We start from the raw sequence: 18,386 nt of genomic DNA, 5'->3' as shown, positions 1-18,386 counted from the left end.
GTACTTTATACACCAAGCTTTACTCGAAACAGCTAAATTTATAATTTTTTATCCGCCAATTTGAATTTTGTAATTCCGACATCGGACTCCTAATAAGCCATCCAAAGAAACTAAAAAGAACACAGCTTTGAAGGATTTTATATCTATTATGTCCAAGTTTTGAAGCGAGTTGCCACACTGTGTGTCGTCCTCCAGAATACCCGTGCGCCACCAGCTGTCACCTCGTCCGTTTAAACACACCCAATCAGCCACTGTAAGCTACTTCTGTAGAGTACACTAACAACAATTTACAACTAGGAGAAATCGCATCGTATTGATAACCAAGGGAATTGTTTCTAAATTACTTTATGTATGTCTACGTGAATGATGAGAAAACAGCTACTTTATAATAAACCCAGTGCTCCTGCGGTTATACATTTCTCATTCATTACATCATGAACGTACTTCACTCCAGAGCTGTGTCATAAAGAAAGCAATCATTATACATACATCATTAATCAGTTTTCAAGTGCAAAGAGTAGCAATGTCGTTCTTTACATAATCTCGACACACGGCGAGCTACGAGGCCTGTTCAGAAAGTAAGCTCCGATTGATTGCCAAATTGAAACCACAGTGAACATCAGAAATGTTTTACTTGTAACAATTAGCTACACCTTTCAGCTACTTCTCTACGTAGTCGCCGTTCTGACTTAGACTTTTGTCTTAGCGTTGTACCAACTTTTCAATAGCCTCATCATAGAAGGCAGCCGCCAGTGCTTTCCGCCAATTCTCCACGCTGGCCTACACCTCGTTGTCTGTGTCAAAATGTTGTTTTCAAAGACAGCGGTTCATGTGACCAGAGATGAAACTCAGGGGGAGACAATTACGGACTGTATTGGGGGTAATCTCACATTTGCATTTGAAAACGATGCAGGAGCATCTTCATTGCCCCTGCAGAATGCGGCTGAGAATTGTCTTGAAGAAGAAACAGCACGACAGTTATGTAATGTTAGCTGCATAGCTTCAGGCGAAATTTCTCACTAGGCCCTCGTACTTGGCAGCAGACACTATTTTCTAGACATCTTTACGCACTCACTGCGAGCTCAGAAATGAGAAGAGCGACGTGATGCTAACTGGGGTTATACTAGAGACACTACCCAACACATCTGTGCAAAGCTTTATCGGATTTTCATAGTCGTTTCCATTTCGCGACCGATCGGAGCTTACTTTCTGAACGCCCCTCGTATTATGGCCTGCGGCAGACATAATGGAGATTACTGTTAGTCTTGGAATGGTCACCTCATGGGCCTTTGGTATCACTTCCCATTTTTTGAATAAAAGACGGTGAAACAGTCAGACATCCATCTACCATACAAATGTGGAAATACCAAAAACACAGCACATTAGTATACCTAATACGGTGTAGAAAAACCGTTGGCAAGTAAAACAGCTTGCATTTCTTGGATTAGATAAATGCAGGAAATAGTTTTCAGAGGTATCTTATACCATCATTCCTGAAAAGGAGGACGTTCAGCTAACTATAATGAAGATGTACACAATTTTCGTATCCTTCTCTCAAAATCAGGCTAGAAACGTTTAATCAGTTGGAGATCTGGTGAAGGCGATGGCCAAAGAAGATGCGACAAAGCATCTTCGTGATCACAAAACCAGAAATGGCCCCTGAGAGCTGTGAGGACAGTGACCATGATGTCCTGGAACACTCTATCACCACTGGGGAACAAATGTTGTACCACTGGATGGACTTGATGAGCCAAAATGGTCACATAATCCCTGGCCTCATTGCACCCCAGCGGAGTAACCACGAGGCCTATTCAATACGAAGATATGACCCCCAATTGTTCGATTCATGAGCGAAATCCGGCCAAGTTTCACTCATGGGCGATAAAGTCGGCCAGAAACTGGGAACATTTTGAAAAAAATTTCATGCGACTAAATGCCTTTCATCCATTGCTACATTGTCCGGGATTTATGATCCCGGCACCACGTTTTACTGTTACGGGAATTTGCATCACTGATCCGTGGTATTGGAATTCCGGCATTTGGTGATTCCTACGTATTGTTTTGATCCTGACGGCTTTCTCGAGTGCGACATTGAGTTCTGCAGTGATTTTTCTCATGAGAGACCTCTTCAACGATCTCTCAATATACACTTTCGTATGCGTCTGATTTAGCGGATGATGTTTTTCCGCTTTCCCTGTATGCAGTACAAACCTTCGATACGGTGTCTTTTGAAACATCAAATATTTCAGATATGTGGCTGCGGAAGCACCCACCATAGGAGTACCAACAATTTTCGCACGTTATAATTCACTTAGCTTCGCCATAATACACTCACAACGTCACAGAACACCATTCTGACACCGGCCGACTCTTGTAACGCACTGATGACATTGCGCAGATACTGTCCTTACTCGAATACAACAGCGACCTGCAAGTTAGACAAGCATCTGCATTTATGTTCAACCATGCATTCCTCGAGGAGTTTCAAAATTTTGCCGGCCAGGGTGGCTGAGCGGTTCTAGAAGCTACAGCCTGGAACCGCGCGACCGCTACGGTTGCAGGTTCGAATCCTGCCACGGGCATGGATGTGTTTGATGTCCTTAGGTTAGTCAGGTTTAAGTAGTCCTAAGTTCTAGGGGACTGATGACCTCAGAAGTTAAGTCCCATGGTGCTCAGAGCCATTTGAACCATTTTTTTGTTTCCAAATTTTCATCCAACCCGCGTATAAAATTGTGTAAATCGGTGGCTCAGTCTTAAATCAGTTGATATCACGGATAAGAAAGTATTATGGCCTGCTTAACTGTCAGCTTCAACTTTCCACTTATAAAATGAGATTTCTGCTGTAACGATCTAAACTACTAAGAATAAGAGCTTATTTATTATTTTTTACATGTATAATGCTAACATCTGTGAAGATGGTTGAAGTCCATGTTTCCAGGCCATGTTTAAACTACGACGGGCGCACCAAGCCTGTCTCGAACAGTGGAGTTCGCAATCCTTTTATCACGCCGTTCGATAGTTCGATTTAGTTGCAGATGTACTTTCCTACTCGACAGCCGCTCTTCAAAGTGTTGTGAATGCCATTATGACTGCAAACAACAGCTCTTTCTTCTTTGAACTTTCGTCTTATCGTGTAGGTTCCGTCGACACAACATACGCCACCGTTAGCTGCCTAACCAAAATACTCCAGTAACAAAGAGGTGCCTTAAATATGCTGTAGCACTCTGAGATTAGAGATCGACTTCACCTTTCATTCTGATGCAAACTGCCTTCCTGTCACCCCAGGTGAGGCGTATACAATGCCAGATGCCGTAGAGGCCTTTGAAATCATATGTTACCGACCTGCGGCAACTCTCTCTTAACAAGTGATTATTCAAATCAATTCTGAAGCCAGTTTTGGAACGATTGTTCTCATTTTACGGCACGTCAAAATATTTGCATAAATTACACGCATTATACTGGTAAATGAAATAAAAATATTAGTACAGCAGGACTTTCGGTTGTAATTAAATGTCACCAGATGTCAATCAGTTTATTTACCTCTTGACATGTAGTGCTGTCGAATACAAACTCGTTTATATTCCGTCCAGCGGTCCATCAGGATGGCTGAAAAAGAAGCACATAAAATGTGACAGAGTTGATCAAATTCGGCTATTGAAACAAATATTACTTTGCGATACAGTTTTTCAGTTATTACCTGTTGCTTTCGGAGACACTTATGGAATTAACGTAACCTTCAATCTGTAACACAACAAAATTCATGCCTTTCTATGACGTTACACTGTGCGACATTACAAATCCAATAAGCACATATGCCCAAAAGACGATCTGAGGGAAAAAAAGAAAAAAAACTTAAACTAGCCATGTGCCGCAGTGGTAGGCACACTGCATTCACATCCGGGTCAGTTCTGCGTCCGATCAACCGGATTTATGTTTTCAATGATTTCTCTGAATCACTGCAGGCAAATTGCGGAATGGTTCCTTATAAAGGGCTCGACCCATTTCCTTCTCTATTCTTCATATATTCCCTGCTTTGTGCTACATCTATAATGATCTCGATATCGACGGGAGTTAACTTTGTAAATCATTGGTTACAAGTTTACAGATCGCCTTCGTAACATCATAGTTAAGACTGCTTCCAGTTCAGATTGGTGCAAAAGGTATTCTTAAATTTGCAGGGTGGTTACAAAGTCAGGTTGTAAGGTTAATTCTAGGTTTTGAAAACAGATTACGTATCACAATGAGTCCATATATGCCATAATTGAAACGTACGCTTGTTATAACAAGCAATAACACAATAAATAACTGTTCTACGAAACTTCCTGGCAGATTTAAACTGTTTGCCGGACCGACACTCGGATTCGGGACCATTGCCTTTCGCGGACAAGCATTTTACCATCTGAGCTACCCAGGCACGCATCACGCACCCTCCTCATAGCTTTTATTCCGCCAGTACCTCGTCTCCTACATTCCAAACTTTACAGAAGCTCTCCTGCGGGCAGAAGAAGGTAGGAGACGAGGTACTGGCGGAATTAAAGCTGTCAGGAGGGGGCACGAGTCGTGCTTGGGTAGCTCAGATGGTAGAGTGCTTGTCAGCGAAAGGCAAAGGTCCCGAGTTCGAGTGTCGGTCCGGCACACAGTTTAAATCTGCCAGGAAGTTTCATATCAGCGCACACTCCGCTACAGATTGAAAATCTCATACTGTTCTAAGGTTTATTTACACAACACCGACACGAATGATTCCGTTACCAAGAGCCAAGTTGTACATCAACACTCTAAGGAAAATTATATAAACTGGTGGTGGTTTTACTAATGTCCAGGAAGTGTAAGTGAAATGCAGAATTCCAGCGGAAATCACAAGTCAACTGACATACTAAGCCTAGCGAAAGTTGAAGGCTAAGTTCCTGCAGAGCATCCTGAGAGCGCACTCAACATCGAATAGTCCAATGCAGAGTAGCGCACCCTAGTTGTGGAGTAGAAACATAGCACGATGAGAACTGGCATGTAAACGTCTGGAGCGGCGTTAGGTAAGGCTTCATTGTTAATGGAGCCGGCGGCTGGTGTCGCTGTATATTCTGTACGGCCGATAGCTGGGTGTTATGCGTGGTCAATCGCTGTCTTTTGAAGCGTGCGCGCGCACGCAAAGGCGGACTGAGATCTTAGCAGCGGGCCGTGCACTGAGAAGTGGACCCAACGCTTACCACAACGCTGAGGTGACGAAAGTTTTGGGACAGCGACATGCACCTACACAAGTGGCGGCAATATCGCGAAGACAGGGTATAATAAAAGGGCGGTGCATTGGAGGAGCTGTCATTTTTCGTACGACAAGATTTGCGACGTGATTATAGTCGCACCATTGGCATTAGTAGACTTCGGACGCCGAATAGTAGCTAGGGCTGGACGCATGGGACATTCCATTTGGGAAGTCGTTACGGAATTTAATATTCCGACATCCACTGAGTGAAGAGTTTGCCGAGAATACCACACTTAACGTATTACCTCTTACCACGGACAACGCAGTGGCCGACGGCCTTCACTTAACGACCGAGAGCAGCGGCGTTTTCGTAGAATTGTCAGTGTTAACAGGCAAACAGTACTGTGTGAAATAACAACAGAAATCAATGTATGGCGTAAGACGAACGTATCTTTTAGGACAGTGCGGCGAAATTCAATGTTAACGGGCTGTGGTAGCATACGACCGACGATAGTGCCTTTGCTAACAGCACGACATCACCTCAGCTTCCGTCCTGAGCTCGTTACCATGTCGGATCGAACACTGATCCAGTCTGTAACCGCACTGCTGCTACGGTCGCAGGTTCGAGTCCTGCGTCGGGCACGAATGCGTGTGATGTCCTTAGCTTAGTTAGGTTTACGTAGTTCAAAGTCTACGGTACTGATGAACTTAGATGTTACGTCCCATAGTGCTTAGAGCTATTTGAACCATGGAACACTTGACGACTGGAAAATCCCGACGCGGTCGAATGAGTCCCTATTTCAGTTAGTAAGTGCTGATTGTAGGGTCCGAGTGTGGTGCAGCCCCACGAAGTCATGGACCCAAGTTGTCAATAAGGAACTGTGCAATCTGGTAATGCCTCCATAACGGTGTGGGCTATTTTACATGTAATGGACTGGGTGCTCTAGTCCAACTGAAACGATCATTGACTGGAAATGTTTGTTACGTTACTTGGAGATCATTTGCAGTAAACATCGATGGAATTTTGATGGACGACAATGCCCTCTCTCACCTGGTCACAATTGTTCGCTATTACTTTGAAGAACCTTCTGGACAATTCGAGCGAATGATTTGGCCACCCAGATAGCCCGACGTGAATCCCATCGAACATTTATGCGACATGATCGAGGGGTCAGTTGTTGCACAACATCCGGCACCAGTAACACTTTCGCAATTATTGACTGCTATAGAGGCAGCATAGTTCAATATTTCTGCAGGGGATTTCTTAATACTTGTTGAGCCCATGTCACGTCGATTTGCTTCACTACAGCGGACAAAAAGAGGTTCGACACGAAATTTGGAAGTATCCCGTAACTTTAGTCGTCTCAGTCTATGCTCTCTCATAGAAAGGTGTAGGTTCATGAATTAAACTTGTAACACCATCTGACATCAAAGACTTTTTGGAATATTACCTAGGCAGGAAACAGGTACTTCGGGCATTATTTGGCAATGGGCATAGCAAAGGAAAATTTACATGAACTTGAATGTTATCGTAATGAGCACCTTACATTGTATGAAAACGTGTATAGAAACGCGGTACGATGGGCGTGTGGACACAGTCTCTTATGATAAAATTTTGTGCGAAACTTAAGCACGAAAGTAGCTTCCTTATGAAGCGTCACTGTCAAGTATCACAGCCCTATGAAACATGCACTACACATACAAAGAACTGTTACAGCATAGTACAGAAGGTACTGAAAGAAAGTGGCGATGAGACGAACAAAAAGGACACATTAATTCAGAGACAATAGTTGCGCTGAAGTAACCGCGATTTATGATAGCCCCCTGGACATTAAAAAACCGGGACATGCTTCTTAATAAGGTATCTGGTCACCATAGACGGCAACGTATGCTGTAACATACTTCCATGCAACCCACACAGTTCACACCTGCTGGATAGACGTTGGTCAACGTGGACACACTGCAATGCGTCTCTCCAACGCACCTCGCACGTGCTTCATAGGATTAGAGTCGGTGGAACGAGCGGGCAAGGACTTTCGCCCAATTTCCTCTAGTTTCAAGAGCTCATAAACCTGTGCTGCTCGATGCTGCCACGCACCATCTTCCATAAAAGACAGAATACCCCCCTTGAAATGATTCATATAGGGAAGAAGTACAATGTACAATAACATTGACCCGCATCATAAGACATGGACCACCATAACTATCATGTTGGATAATGATGCTGAGTGCATTACACGTCACAACATCCTGCGCTATGAAGATAGGTAAAGAATGATTATTAAGCTTGGCTGCTGTGTATAACCATAGCACCGTCACAGCTTTTACTAGCTGTTGACAGCCACATGTTACTGTAACTCAGTCTGGTTTTATTGAAAAGAAAGAAAAGAGATTGCACAAGTTTCTGTTAAGTTTAGAAATATGTTATACGTCTAAATCTCCCTCTCCCCCGTCTCTCTGTCAATATCCTTCTCCTCCCCTTCTCTTTATCAATGTCCTCCTCCTTTCTTCTCTCAGTCCATCACCTCCTCCTTACCTCCCAACACATTTTCTTCTGCCTTCTCTCTCTTCAGCTCTTTCTAACCAAACGCCTCTCTCTGCCCATCACCTCTTTTCCATTTCTATGCCCATATTCTCCTCCTCCCCCCCCCCACCCCCATCTCCTCCTGCCCCCTTTGACCAGTTCATCTCCTTCTTTCCGCTTTCGATGTCCATTTCATCCAACCTCTGTGTCTATCCCCTCTTCCTCCTCGTCTCTCGAACTTGAATCGGTTTCTTCTTACTGGAAATTCAGATTCTGTAGTTAAAGTCTAATCATAACATAATAAGCTATAAATACAACCACACTGTCTACTACAAACGTTTCAGTTATTGTTGTTGTGGTATTCAGTTTGAAGACTTGTTTGATGGAGCTCTCCATGCTACTCTATCCTCTACGAGCCTCCTCATCTCCGAATAATTACTGCAACCTACATCCTTCTGAATCTGCTTATTGTATTCATTTCTTGGTCTCCCTCTACGATTTTTAATCTCCACGCTTCCCTCCAGTTTTAAATGTGTCGTATCAACTGAACCCTTCCTTTGATCAAATATGGACGCAAATTTCTTGTCTCCTCAATTCTATTCAGTACTTCCTCATTAGTTACGTAATCTGCATCTACATCTACTTCATACTCCGCAAGCCACCTAATGATGTGTTGTGGACGGTAGTTTCGGGACCACTATCTGATCCCTCAATCCTGCTCCACTCGGGAATAGTGCGCGGAAAGAATGAAAGTCGGTAAGCCTCTGTATTGGCTCTAATTTTTCGGGTTTTCTTCTCGTGATCATTGCGCGAGATGTATGTGGGGGGAAGTAATATGTTGTCAAAGTGCTGTCCCAAAATTTCAACAGTAAATCTTTCAGTGATGCACATCGCCTCACCTTTAACGTCTTCCAGTCGAGTTTGTTTAGCATCTCCGTAACACTCTCTCGCCAGCTAAACGATCCCGTGATGAAACGCGCCGCTCTTTGTTGTATCTTCTCTTTCTCCTCTATCAGTCCTACCTCATAGGGATCTCAGATAGATGAACAATACTCAAGAATCGAACGAACACGCGCCTTATAAGCCACTTGTTTCGTGGATGAGTTACATTTCCTTAAGATTCTACCGATGAGTCTGAGTCTGGTGTCTGCTTTTCCCACTATCTGTTTTATACGGTCATTCCACTTAAGGTCGTTCTGGATGGTAACGCCCAGACATTTTACTGCAGGCGCTGTGTCCAGCTGATTGTCATCAATAGTGTAGCTGTACAGTAGTGGATTTCTTTTCCTATGCATGCGCAAAATGTTACATTTATTTACGTTCAGGGTCAACTGCCAGAGTCTGCATCATTCATGAGTTCTCTGCAGGTCGTTCTGCAAATTCTTACTACTTTGCTACTTTGGTATAAACAACTGCTCCCTTAAACAGCATCCGACGCTTTCTACTAGATCATTTATATACATGGTAAACAGCAACGCTCCTATCGCACTTCCCTGTGGTACTTCGGATATTACCTTTACTCAGTCAAAAGCTTTCTCAAAATCGATAAAAGCGAGATTCATTGCTCCGTTCACTCATTACGATACCAAAAGTCTAGCGAAGTATTTGCTTCCCAATCTCCGCTATCCGCCTGTCATAGAAAGCAACAATATCACGTGTTTCACTTCACCAATGTTGCTTCCTCGTTACACAAGTGTTCTCATACTGTAACCAGTCAGTATCAACACTTTCAAACTTCGAAGTTTTTAGGCACGTCCCTACAGTTTGAAATTTCACTGTCTTCCTGCCACTGTTATTTCAACACACTATGCCTCTCGTATCAATAGTCACTTTTTTTTATAAATTTTTCTTACGGTCCCTGGTTATCCATCCATTTGACCTGCGGCACAATTACATTAACATCTACATTTATATCTATATATGTACATCCTTACTCTAGAAACCACTGTGATGTGCATTGCAGAGAAATAAGTAAGGCACGAACCAATGTTTTCAGCAGCTGTATAGTGGGAAAAATCAAATTTCAGTGCGAGAAAGGAAAGAGCTGATTAACAAAGTCAAAAAATCATATTTCAGTGCGAAGTCAATCAGCTCTTTCCTTTCTCGCACTGAAATATGATTTTTCCCACTATACAGTTGCTGAAAACATTGGTTCGTGCCTTCCTTATTTCTCTGCAATGCACATCACAGTGGTTTCTAGAGTAAGGATGTACATATATAGATATAAATTTAGCTGTTCAAAATGGTTCAAATGGCTCTGAGCGCTATGGGACTCAACTGCTGTGGTCATCAGTCCCCTAGAACTTAGAACTACTTAAACCTAACTAACCTAAGGACACCACACACATCCATGCCCGAGGCAGGATTCGAACCTGCGACCGTAGCGGTAGCTTGGCTCCAGACTGTAGCGCCTAGAACCGCTCGGCCACTCCGGCCGGCAAATGTAGCTGTAAATGTAATTATGCCGCAGGTCAAATAGACGGATAACTAGGGACCGTAATAAAAATTTATATAAAAAAGTGACTATTGATACGAGAGGCATAGTGTGTTGAAATAACAGTGGCAGGAAGACAGTGAAATTTCAAACTGTAGCGACGTGCATAAGACATCGAAGTGTGAAAATGTTGATTCTGACTGGTTACAGTATGAGAACACTTGTGAAACGAGGAAGCAACACCAGTGATGTGAAACACGTGATACTGTCGCTTCTATGACAGTCGGTTAGCAGAGATTAGGAAGCAAATTCTTCGCAAGACTGCCCGCTGAACGAAACAGCCTGACAAGTGGAGAGGTACATACAGAAAAATGTTAGCCAAAATTGGGTGCACAAAGTACAACTATTTTACCCCGTTTAATATTCAACTATGCTCTTAACCTTCCATTTACGAGAGCTGTTCAGAAAATAAAGTCCGATCGGTCGCGAAATGGAAACCACAGAGAAAATCAAAAACGTTTTGTTTGCAACAGTTTGCTACACCTTCCAGCTACCTCTCAGCATAGTCGTCCCGACTGAGACATTTGTTGTAGCGTTGTACCAACTTAGCAATACCCTCGTCATAGAAAGCAGCCGCCTGTGCCTTCTGCTACTTCTCACGCCGGTCTACGGTTGGTTGTCTGTAGCAAGTTGTTGTCTTCACGGCCAGCGGTTAATGTGAGCAGAGATAGACAAGAGAGGGACCTAAGCCCTGTACGATGGGTGAGCAAACACCTCCCATCGAAAACGCTCCAGACGCGTCCTCATTCATCCTGAATTGTGCAGCCGGGTACTGTAATAAAGAAGAGGATATACACTCCTGGAAATGGAAAAAAGAACACATTGACACCGGTGTGTCAGACCCACCATACTTGCTCCGGACACTGCGAGAGGGCTGTACAAGCAATGATCACACGCACGGCACAGCGGACACACCAGGAACCGCGGTGTTGGCCGTCGAATGGCGCTAGCTGCGCAGCATTTGTGCACCGCCGCCGTCAGTGTCAGCCAGTTTGCCGTGGCATACGGAGCTCCATCGCAGTCTTTAACACTGGTAGCATGCCGCGACAGCGTGGACGTGAACCGTATGTGCAGTTGACGGACTTTGAGCGAGGGCGTATAGTGGGCATGCGGGAGGCCGGGTGGACGTACCGCCGAATTGCTCAACACGTGGGGCGTGAGGTCTCCACAGTACATCGATGTTGTCGCCAGTGGTCGGCGGAAGGTGCACGTGCCCGTCGACCTGGGACCGGACCGCAGCGACGCACGGATGCACGCCAAGACCGTAGGATCCTACGCAGTGCCGTAGGGGACCGCACCGCCACTTCCCAGCAAATTAGGGACACTGTTGCTCCTGGGGTATCGGCGAGGACCATTCGCAACCGTCTCCATGAAGCTGGGCTACGGTCCCGCACACCGTTAGGCCGTCTTCCGCTCACGCCCCAACATCGTGCATCCCGCCTCCAGTGGTGTCGCGACAGGCGTGAATGGAGGGACGAATGGAGACGTGTCGTCTTCAGCGATGAGAGTCGCTTCTGCCTTGGTGCCAATGATGGTCGTATGCGTGTTTGGCGCCGTGCAGGTGAGCGCCACAATCAGGACTGCATACGACCGAGGCACACAGGGCCAACACCCGGCATCATGGTGTGGGGAGCGATCTCCTACACTGGCCGTACACCACTGGTGATCGTCGAGGGGACACTGAATAGTGCACGGTACATCCAAACCGTCATCGAACCCATCGTTCTACCATTCCTAGACCGGCAAGGGAACTTGCTGTTCCAACAGGACAATGCACGTCCGCATGTATCCCGTGCCACCCAACGTGCTCTAGAAGGTGTAAGTCAACTACCCTGACCAGCAAGATCTCCGGATCTGTCCCCCATTGAGCATGTTTGGGACTGGATGAAGCGTCGTCTCACGCGGTCTGCACGTCCAGCACGAACGCTGGTCCAACTGAGGCGCCAGGTGGAAATGGCATGGCAAGCCGTTCCACAGGACTACATCCAGCATCTCTACGATCGTCTCCATGGGAGAATAGCAGCCTGCGTTGCTGCGAAAGGTGGATATACACTGTACTAGTGCCGACATTGTGCATGCTCTGTTGCCTGTGTCTATGTGCCTGTGGTTCTGTCAGTGTGATCATGTGATGTATCTGACCCCAGGAATGTGTCAATAAAGTTTCCCCTTCCTGGGACAATGAATTCACGGTGTTCTTATTTCAATTTCCAGGAGTGTATGACAGGCACGATATAGAGGGTTGAACGAAATCAGGAAAAACCTCGCAACGGGCACCCGTACCTGCCGGTGTACACTATTGTTGTAGGGCATTTTTACATGCTCACTGTGTCCTCAGTACTGAAGACAGCGACCTGGAGCGATCTAGAGGCACACTAGAGGCACTGCCCAACACATGTGTACAAAGCTTCATCGGATTTTTCTGTCGTTCCATATCGCGACCTATTCCAATTTCGATTCGCAGCTGCTGCAACAAAAATCTCAGTAGGTAACATTTGTCTGTTCTTATAGACCTAACACGTATGGCCACAACTTTTTGTCGTTACGTTGTCTACATGAAATATGTAACTATTGTAACCTATAAATTTTGATGAACAAAAAAAGTAAAGCAGTGACATGTAAGAGTAAATTTCCAATGCAATCCTATAGAACAAATATCATGCTTTTGGATTTTGAGCTACATTGTTAGTTGTGCATGTAAAAACGATGTCACTAATAATTCATACGTGACACAATACGTAAAAAGCTTTGTGAGATAACAAGGAAAAATGCAAACCTAAAATAAAATAATTTTAACCTTATAGTAGCTTATCGAAGTCAGTCCTGGACATTGACTTAGATGTAAAAACACAGCTGGCTGAAGCGATATTTTAAGGGAAAGTAAGGGGATGATGTAACTTCAAAGATGTAATATACAACAGCACTATAGGTGAGAATTGTAATATCCATTATCTGAAAACATAAAGCAAAGTAGTACAAAACAGCATGTAGTGGTAAAACTGAATTGTTAAACAAATAATATAAATCAACAGGAATGAGAGATGCAGGACGACCGAAATCAGATACCTTCAGTGAAGACGGAACAGTTTGTAAGCCTATTTCATGAAGCAAAGGAGAAGAAAAATTTTGCTTATATAGTGCAAAAGAACATTGTGGCAACCAGTTTACCTTTTATTCAATGTTCCGTTTCTGTTACCGCATCACAGAAGATCCCTAAAAGGAATAGGTAACGTTGTCAGTTAGAAGATAACGAAACAGATATTCAAGTCACTTGATGTTATCCATTGCAGACTACGGGCGTCCGCAAAAACAAGACAATAAATACTGTGTTGTTTTTATTACTTTCTTCTGGGAATGGACCGCACCCTTCCGAGGAGCGATCCTGTGGCTATTAGAAGGTGGAATAAAAAGTCAGAGGAAGTTTTTCCCTGGTAACACTGCTTGCCATTTAACTGTGACGAATCGGTGGCGGACCACCGTCATAAAACTTCCTCCCCCACCGAAAAACTAGACCGCCTCCGGAGACAGAAATAATGGCAGTTTCAGCAGCGACACAGAACAGAGACGTGAAAAACAGGAACAAACTTCTCCTAGCAGACCTGTCCGTAGTTTCGGACACCAAGACATTTCCCTGACGTGGTTGGTACTCTCGTCTTCGAGAATGCGAATGCATTGTTGGTTTTCTATAGGGCAAACAAGGCTGATCTACATTACATATTATAATTTTCTTTCAGTTCCTCGTCTTATAGATCTGTTAGTGAATTTATGATGACCCAGCTCCACATCTACTGGCAGACTTTAATGCCATATGTAGGGAATCGCAGAAATGAAGAAGATGAATTATGAATCTTCTTGGAAGATTAAAACCCTATGACGGAGTGGGAGACCAACTTGAGATCCTAGGATTTCGCTAATTCTTCTCAATATTTCTTCCAAGAGTGGTAGTACTGTATGGTATGAAAGAGGACTTTGTCAGGTTTGTAAGGCCGGAGAAGATGGGCTGCCAGTCGGTATGGGTGTTCGTGTAACTTGCTTGGGTAGTTCACTCGCCAGAGCATGTGCCCGAAAAAATTGAAGGTACCAGGTTGGAGTACCAGCCCTACATACGCTTTCGACATGAGAAGAAATTTGAAATCTGTGCACAGCACTGCCAAGTGAAAATCAATTCTAAAATCGACACATTTCAACACCCCAATGTCTTTTCCACAAATTCAAGAACTGATTCTTGAATATGTAAGCGTAACATTTCTACCAAGGTCTAGCTGTTTGATAACTTGGCAGACACAGTTCAGGCATTGTAGCGTAAAATTGCGAGGCTTATGATTCGAGTGTGAACGCATTTTCATAGACTGTGAATCGTTTGAGTCGGGTACAGTGAGGCAGGTCATATGGAACAGTAATGGAACGTTAATTAAAAGAAAGGAAACATAATAGCTAGTACGTGAATTTTGATGTTTAAAATGGAAAGCGATTGGTAAGGGGACGTTAAACAAGGAGCGTACTGCTTAAAACTGACTTAAGAGGTTAACGCTAACAGCCGCAAGTGATTAATACAGGATCTCCAGGGGGCCTGGTTTAAAAGTTAAATGTCTCAAAAACTAAGATCGATTGACGATTGTTCCAACAGGTATGTTTATTGTGATAACTGTAAGAAATTTAGATAGAAGTTGTATAGAAGCAGCGAAATAGTTCAAAAATGTTCAAATGTGTGTGAATTCCTAAGGGAAAAAACTGCTAAGGTCATCAGTGCCTATCGAAATAATTCGAAAAGCTGCTGACAGAATGCGCAATAGGTTGGACAGCTCGTAATCAGCGTGCCTATTTAAACTAACCCTCAGCAATCAGACTTTGCAGTCAAATCACAATCTTTTCAAAATTTGCACCACTCGCAATACGGACGTGGTGAACAGGAACAATGAAATTTGCCTGAACGCAAATGGATTCAGGTGCCACACAGATCTCCGATGCAAACTCGTCTGAGCGTTGTGGGAGGCTTCCGGTAGACACTGTCCTTCAATGTGCTCCGCAAAACGCAGTCACAGTCAGATCGGGCAACTACGGAGGCCAGTCCACCCATGCACCAGTAAATCAGCAATAATCCATCGTAATTACGCTATTTCCGAAGTACCTACTGAGAAAGCGGCAGACTTGTTCGGTGCGATGTTGTCTGGCCCATCTTGCATGATACTCGGTGCCTGGTCGATACTCCAGCGCTAGAGGTGTGCCGAAAAACTGTTCCAAAATTGCAACGTGACGTTCAACAGTGATCTCTCATATAAAAAAGGGCCAGTAATGCCCAAACACTTACTTAGGGGAATACAGTGGTTTCGCTTCAGACAAATAGGGATTTTTGGAACCCCAAAATCGCGTTCCCTTTATTGCTCTCTCAGTTCAAGTGGAAGTGTGCTTCATCTGTGAACCAGATGCAGCCAACATCAAAACCTTGATTATAAATCACTGTGAGAAACTGGTCCGCAAAGTCAACTCTCTGTCGCACAGCTAGTACAGGTCTAGCCTGGTGGCTTTGGATTCTGAGTGCAAACATGTTTCGGCTTCACCTCAGTATTTTCTGCGTAGTGGAACGCTTCAAACCCGTCTCTGCTGCAATTCATTAGACGGACTCTCTTGGATCTTGTCGAATAATTTCAGATACTGTGCCGAAATTTTCAGCAGTAACTACAGATTGCCTGGGGCCAAAATTCACCGCTAGAACGTAATCCACGCCGCCTGCCCCTTGGATTTGTCGAAGAGCTTGCGAATGGTTTTCGCATCGCGGCCTTTTGGAACGATAAGTGGTGCTTCAAAATTGCGCCTTATTGCCGTAGGACTGCGTTTCACCTGTGATATTCCAGTAATAGGAAAGCACGTATTTCAATAGAATGCACGATTTCAATCTCTTCCTTCGGTACGAAAAGCTCCATCCACGTTGCAAAGATGATCGCTCTAAGCTGCGGAGCACTAATTATAGTCACTACGTTTTGCGATTCCAGAGGCTTCTGTTAGCAGTTTTTCGAACTATTTCGAATCTTCTCGTGTTGGTTGCCGACAGCTGTAATGCACACCGATGTTTGTATTTCTGCCCTACATCGCCGTACCAGTACCGGCGCCTAACGCTCGCTTATAACACTAACGCTCCTAACATCAGAAATCCTGCAGCGCACAGACTGAGCATGTTTCCCATTAAGTTTGTTACCCATAGGGCAAATAGATTTCCATCTAAATTGGCACAAGTATAGGATGTTTCGTATAAACAAGCTGTACTTTTGTGTGGAAATGTGTGAATACATCAGGTTGAGCGAATGCAATTTTCGATTTTCAAACATTTCAAGTACATTCCTTTCGGAATGGCTTTGTAAGGGGTTTTGTACGGACATTGACAGAATCACTGTTGTCTCCCTAATGCCCACAAATGTCTTCTTTATCAATGTCAACATACAGTAAACACTAAGTACATGCAAAAAAATGGCTCTGAGCACTATGGGACTTAACTTCTAAGGTCATCAGTCCCCTAGAACTTAGAACTACTTAAACCTAACTAACCTAAGGACAGCACACACATCCATGCCCGAGGCAGGATTCGAACCTGCTACCGTAGCGGTCGCGCGGTTCCAGACTGTAGCGCCTTTAATCGCTTGGCCACCCCGGCCGGCTTGATTACGCGCAGTAAAAATTGCCATCGTAATTCCATTTTTGCCGTGCAACAGAGGTTAAGTGCAGCCTGAACATATCAGTATGTAATTACATAAGATTTTCAGCGTCTCTGTCTCTTTAAATGAAACATTCAGTGTAAGACGCCTCATTCAGTATTCTGCTTCTCTGTGTCAATAATAATAATTATGATTCAAGGCAACATGTAATTGCACTGCAGCATTTTGAACTCATAGAATATCGCTCCTTCTCCTACAATATGTCAACGATGTTCTTTTCTAATACTTTCCCTTAAAATTCCTTGAAATTTATTAGGAATTTCATTGAATTCAGCTTTCAATATCCAAGGAACCCCGTCAGGTCTCTGTATGAGCAAATGCAAAGATTGAGTTCAATTAGTTCTTCTCCCTACACAGTTTAAACATCTGTCTTGTGAAAACACTGGTTGACGAGATAGTAAGGTCCTTCTACTCGCTTTCTGATACTGGCACTGCGTGCTGTACACCCATTTCCAATCGTCCTCCAAGAACGTGACGTGGAGAGTTGTTGGCGATTCACATGCTGGGTATGATTTCTCAAACACTCGGCAAAATATGGGTGTGAAACCTTTTACCTTTCTGAAGTGTCCCGGCAGAAGGAAGGTTGCAGTATCCGATGGAAAGGGTTCACGGCTACACTTCTAGTCTGTCCGATCTTCCAGTCTTAAACTGTAACCCAGTGCGCAATACCCACGTGATATGGTTCTTTTTCAGCGGTCTCACTAATTAGAAGTAATTAAATAGACACCCTAGCTGCAAGCAGGCGTTGATACACTTCATTGGGGACATGTTGAAAAGTGTGCCCCGACCGGGACTCGAACTCGGGATCTCCTGCTGTTCTTTCGGGAACAGATACTACCGTCATATATATAGTTAAAAATATGGGTTCCCGGCCTTTGACCTTCTTGTGCGAACGCACACGCTATGCCCGAACTCGTACGGGACTTGGTAGATTAATCTGCCACGAGTAATGAGTATGATGGGCAAACATCTATTAGGTGCACTACGAATGTAGTGTTGTGGGCATGTTGGGAATGTGGATCTCACGGGGAGCGTGCAAGGGATAAGTCCCTGCAGACGCACTATCCTCTGTGCCCGCGGTGGCTCAGATGGATAGAGCGTCTGCCATGTAAGCAGGAGATCCCGGGTTCGAGTCCCGGCCGGGGCACACATTTTCAACATGTCCCCAATGAAGTGTATCAACGCCTGCTTGTAGCTAGGGTGCCTATTTAATTATCATTTCATTTCGAGCAAAGCTGCATGGTCATCGACGGTAACTGTTCTTTCGGGATCAGATACTACCGTCATATATATAGAAGTAGTTACCTTATTGTAAAAACGTTCGTTACTTGGCAATTGTTCCCTACTGTCACTGTAACTGGTCGTTTTTATGATCTGCACTGATCCAAAAACAAAAGTCACTCGTGTGGAACACAGCTTCCATTATTCACACAGAACATCTTGCAAATAATAGATGGAAGTGAACATATA

At 44.2% G+C, this 18,386-nt stretch overlaps 1 non-coding gene across 1 annotated transcript; it reads left to right on the top strand.

Annotated features, from left to right (window-relative positions):
• The first annotated feature begins 17,988 nt into the window (after positions 1-17,988).
• Trnat-ugu (transfer RNA threonine (anticodon UGU)) lies at positions 17,989-18,063 on the top strand. Its single transcript has one exon. It is a non-coding gene; the product is annotated as a tRNA-Thr (tRNA).
• Positions 18,064-18,386: the final 323 nt, after the last annotated feature.

Source organism: Schistocerca nitens, chromosome 6 (assembly GCF_023898315.1).
Source record: "Schistocerca nitens isolate TAMUIC-IGC-003100 chromosome 6, iqSchNite1.1, whole genome shotgun sequence".
Lineage (NCBI taxonomy): Eukaryota > Metazoa > Arthropoda > Insecta > Orthoptera > Acrididae > Schistocerca > Schistocerca nitens.
This window is presented reverse-complemented; position numbering and strand designations above follow the sequence as displayed.